Consider the following 6,000-nt stretch of genomic DNA (forward strand, 5'->3'; position numbering starts at 1 on the left):
TAACTAGAACAATGAAACCAGGAATGAACAATAGAATGCAGGGATAATATTATTTCTTTTTTTGGTCAATCTTTATTTTATTTGCACATATAGTACAATACAAGCATGAGATGCCACAACAGCAATATCACGTAGAGCAATAACAGATATTGTAATCAAAGCACTATCATGGCATGCAATTTTTTTTTTTCATAACATGTCAGGTTAACTGAAGGAGTAACATGTATGGACAGACATGGTAAAAGTAGAGACCAGCTACAGCTCTAGTAGCAAGTCAGAGAAATCCCAAACAAGTAACAGACCATAAATATTTCCCACACCTGGGGTATGCCAATGCAGGTACCTAATAGCAGGAAATAATAAGTATAGAAATGATAACCAAAGACAAACAAAAGAGAGCATGTCACTGCAACATTCAGCCAACTGGGATATATCATATAGCTTATCCTGGCGGTTAGCTTATCCCCTTCATAGGGAATGTACAGTCCCACACAACATGTATCAGGGGGCTCTGAACTGGAGATGTCAGCTGCTTATCTGGTACCCGCAGAAGCTTCCCTGCCGACACAGGTTGTCTCTCTGCTTGTCTCCCATGCATGCCTTGGAGCTGCACTGGCTCTCCGCTTGTCTTGTAGAGCGTCGATGCGGCCTCCGCAGCTTCGGTCTCCTCCACCACCTCAGGCGCATCAGGACAGTAGGTAAAGCCACAGGGCAGCTCTTAGTGTGACTGAACAACTTAGGGGTCTGCACTGATTCTGGTAGTGAGTACTTGGTCTGTAGCTTCATCCAGAGCGAAGAGCTCATCCAGGCGCTGGAGAGCAGTTGATGACTCACCACCATGTGGAAGGATGGTCTCAGCGTCCGCCATCTTAGAAGTATCTTGGTCGGTAGTGATGGCATCCATGATACTGTGACGACTCTTTGTGAGATTATGGGAGCCATCAGGGTGGGGACCGGATAACCACCACCAGTCCAAAGGGGAGTCAGGAACATGGTCAGAGCTCCATCTACGCCGGTTTGGAAGAGCGGCCGCCTCTCCTTCCCACAGCTCAGCTAGGCCTCGATTGTGCTTTGCGTCTAGACTAGGTTAGAAGACCGTGGGTCACGTTCCCAGACTGGTCTGTCGGTTTGGAAGTCAAATAGTGAGTGATATGCATGTAGATTATTGCTGTTTCAGCCCAAAAGTTCAGATTATACAGCGTGTCTCGGGAAGCTCTCTAGAGACACGTCTAGACGCCATGATGGCCAGACCCTGCAACCCCTAATAGTTTTGTTTTTAACTGCTTTTTTGCCTCATGTGATTTCCCTCGTAGAAGCATACTTCTTTATTCTCCACATCTAGCTCAAGTATTTGGGGTTAAACTCAAAAAGAAAACAATAAGCAAACACAAAATACATTTATGTTTAATAAAATGCATTTTGTTTAAAATATATACAGAATGAAATCTCTACATTCAAGGCCTACAATGATTTCAATGATCTTGGGAAATTTGATCTTATTGCAGGAACACTGTGTTTCATTGTGATATTCTACATATTATTAGTAAGTGTTCATATATTCCCTTGGTTTCCAGCTTCATAAAGGGAATAAATAATAAAAAAAGAAATATGGTTCATTGCTATAGTTAAACACCAACGAAAGCATTTTCTAATGCAATGTGTTTTATATTGAGAACCATTTAAAGTTACATTTTAAATATATACCTATGTATGTATGTCTGTCTGTCTATCTATTTGTGTTGGAATTTCACTGACAGTATAGCACTGATGTGGACTCCTAGAATCTGAAGTGGACCCCCTGGATGGACATGGTGGTGTCTCTGAGGGACAACTTCAGGTAAGTGAAACCTACCTTTCCATGCACCATCAAGCCACTGCAAACCAAGCGGCGATGTCACCATGGGAATATGACAAAGGTGGGCAATACTAGTCTTCAAGCGACTCTAACAGCTGGATTAATTGTTATCTTGCATTCTTGCTTTGTGGTTGCCATGAGCTAAAGAGAAAATAGGATGATAGTCCTAACATCCTTATTTACCAATTCAACAAAATGTTATGATGGCATATCCCCTATTTAAATGCATACAAGTATTCATATTCCTCAACCCAGTTTTCCTTTAAAAGAACATATTAGCTATAGGAATACAAACATGAACTATAGTGTTCCTCCCTTTACTTAGATTCAGGACCTCGTAAATGTAAATAAAAATTAGGGGGGAAAAAAGTTTTTTTTTACCTTTTTTCCCATCTCCCTGCAGCCGATATATCTGCCCCCTCTGCTGGCTGTCAATCAGACTACCGGTCCTGTTACTTCCTGGTTTGTTTAGCTCAGTATAACTAAACTCAAGAGTCAGGTAATTGCTCAGATCACCTGCCTTGCAAAGACTTCTCATTGCGCTGCATTGGGAAGTCTGTGATTGGACAGACACAAAAAAATCTGGTCTGGGTTAGAAGATGAAAGGCTTCAGGCAAGAGATCAGCAAGCTGTTTTTCAAGATAAACCCCTAATTGAAAAATGCATACTTAAATGCATGCATGTTTCCATTGAGTGTATATCGACTAAATAATGATTAATAATATTTTTTTCTATTTGGGCATTGAAGTGTCCCCTTAAAGAATCTAAGATTTTGAAACCACAGTGCCTAAAACAGTGTCTATAATAGCTCTTTAAATCTACCATTAGAGCTGGAAAGTTAAATCTACCTGTTCCAGCACATTTCAAAGCAGCAGGATATCAGATATTGAAATTAAGATTTCAGGTGATTGGCAGTGTACCAGAACTAAGAAGAGGGTGTCCCAGGCTAATACTATAAAACATTTGAGGGGGATTTAGGAATTAAACACAATTTCTGGGTATGAATCTGTTTTCTGATTTGTGTTCTTTCTTGTGAATTTATTTATAGAAAATATCATTTTTTTTTTTTTTTTTAAATTCAATAGGTTGATACCTAGGACATCAGAGTGCCTGAATCCTGTGGATTTTCTGGTTCTTGAGTTGGATAAACTATCTTGCAAGTCGTATTATATTCATTAGAGCACTGAGTAATCAATATCCTCTTAGCTAGTCCAACTGTGCTATAAAAAAGATAAGGTATCTAGACATTAATAAAGTTTTGGGAATATTAGTTTACCTGATACTTTGATCAATTACAAATTAAAATAAGGAGACAATTTTAAACTTTTTCTCAACAGATTTTAAAATAAGGAATTTAGAGATTTACACTTCACTTTTTAGGTACTTTTTGATATAACAATGCACTTTATGAAATGAGAATTTTTCGGGATTCCATTAACTTTTATCTCATTAATTGAAATTATTCTGTCATGGTTGTCCTTATGGTAAGGACCTACAACAGAATAATTCCATTGTGTGGTTTGTTTGTTTTTACTAGCAGGGGTTGTTTCCCTGCTTTAACCCATTAAGGACAGCCAAATGTACACGTTGTGAACAAAACAAAACGTAAACAAAACCTGGCATTTGCGCTGTATGTCTGTCCAACCGTAATTCACCTCTTTCATATTAAATGCACCCCCCCCCTTGTTACATATAATTTCATTCAGGGGAAACATGGCTTTCATTTAATATCGAATATTTAGCTATGAAACATAATTTAATATGAAAAAAATGGGTGAAAATAAGAATTGTTGTTATTTTTTAAGTTCTACATGACATTTTAACTGTCAATGTCATAATACTGTTTGCTTTTACTGCAATAAAATACACATATTTGTATTCAGCAAAGTCGTACGTGTAAAACAGTACCCCCTATGTACAGGTTTTATGGTGTTTTGGGAAGTTACAGGGTCAAATATAGCGTGTTACATTTGAAATTGAAATTCGCCAGATTGGTTACGTTGCCTTTGAGACTGTATAGTAGCCCAGGAATTAAATTTACACCTATAATGGCATACCATTTGCAATAGTAGACAACCCAAGGTATTGCAAATGGGGTATGTCCAGTTTTTTTTAGTAGCCATTTGGTCACAAACACTGGCTAAAGTTAGCGTTAGTATTTGTTTGTGTGTGAAAAAGGCAAAAAACACAAATTTTGGACAGTGTTTGTGACTGTGTTTGTGTTTGTGGCTACTAGAAAAGACTGCACATACCCCATTTGCAATACCTTGGGTTGTCTACTATTGCAAATGGTATGCCATCATAGGGGTAATTTTCATTCTTTGGCTACCATAGGGTCTCAAAGGCAACGTAACCAATCTGGCGAATTTCAATGTGAAAAAAATGAAACACAAGCCTTATATTTGACTCTGTAACTTTTGAAAACACCATAAAACCTGTACATGAGGGAAACTGTTGTACTCGGGAGACTTCGCTGAACACAAATATTTGTGTTTCAAAACAGTAAAAAGTATCACAGCAATAATATCGTCCGTGTAAGTGCTGTTTGTGCGTGAAAAAATCAAAAAACGTCACTTTTACTGGCGATATCATCGTTTTAATACATTTTACTGTTTTGAAACACTAATATTTGTGTTCAGCGAAGTCTCCCGAGTAAAACAGTACCCCCCCATGTACAGGTTTTATGGTGTCTTGGAAAGTTATAGGGTTAAATATAGTGCTAGCAAATTAAATTTCCTATACTTTCGGCATGGGTTGTCAGGCAGGTCCCGCTAATTGTAATTAATTAAGATACCTAATAATGTAAAAATATTACATAAATATATATGTAGAATTATGTGTATATATGTGTATGTATATATATATATATATATATATATATAACTTAAAAAAAATATTTTTATTTATATACAGTATTTGTATATATATATATAGTGATATATACGTATATATTTATACATATAGATATGTATATTATTTCGTTCTACGTGTATTTTGATATAAATATATATATATTAATATCACAATACAGTTAGAACGAAATAACACACATCTATATATTTTTTAATTATTTATTTTTAATTATTTTTTTTATTTTATTTTTTAACGTATTTACATATATTTTTTATATTATATATATATATATATATATATATATATATAACAATAATTATATATATATTTAATCAGTATCAGTCTACGTGTAATTTGATATTAATATATATATATATAATTATATATATATATATATATTACTAGTAAAATACACCTAGACAGTGTATGTGTGTGTGTGTGTGTGTGTATATGTGTATATATATATACTTAGATCATATATATATATATAATATATATATATATATATATATAGTATATTATTATTTTTTTACACTTATTTTAATTTAATTTATTTTATTTCCAGCCAGCAAGGGGACTACCTGTCATTAAAGGCAGTCCCCCTGCTGGCAATGCAGCAGCCAGCTAACCCGGCCATGTGATTGTGAGGTCCTCAAAAGGACCTCACTCTCACATGGCCGGGGGGCTGCAGGAGGAGAGATCTGCCGCGGTGGGCTCCCTGGGATTCCCCCCAACCACGATCGCCGGCGTGGGATCGCCGGCGACCAGGGAAAGTAAAAAAAAGCCGGAGGGCGTACTATTATGCCCTGCGGCGTTTAGAGCCGCTTAGAATAGGGCGTAATAGTACGCCCTCCGTTTTTAAGGGGTTAAATGATAACCCCAGGTGTTATATTATACTGGGGCCAGAATAAGTGGCAACTGACCGATACTCTGTTTTCTGACCTTTATTTGCTGTTTTAGCTTTGAATTCCTTTTGATAATATAAGTACTGTTCTTAGCAGAGGGAAACCATTGGGATTAGGATTCGATTAGGCATTAATATTAAGATTAGGATAAGTATTAGGTTTAGGATTTGCATTAAATTTAGGATTCGGTTTCAGATTAGGGTTTCCGATTAGGATTAAGTCTAACAGGGGAATCCCTTTGTTGAAATGAGAAAACATTGCTAGAGTTAGGATTAATATTAGGGTTAAGCATTAGGATTAGAGAAAGGTTTATGAATAGTATTATAGGATCACTATAGGGGGGCATAGCCGAACAGCCGAGAAGAGCAGACGTGCCGAGTCCCAACT

The sequence above is a fragment of the Pelobates fuscus genome, chromosome 12, assembly GCF_036172605.1.
Source record: "Pelobates fuscus isolate aPelFus1 chromosome 12, aPelFus1.pri, whole genome shotgun sequence".
Taxonomy (NCBI): domain Eukaryota; kingdom Metazoa; phylum Chordata; class Amphibia; order Anura; family Pelobatidae; genus Pelobates; species Pelobates fuscus.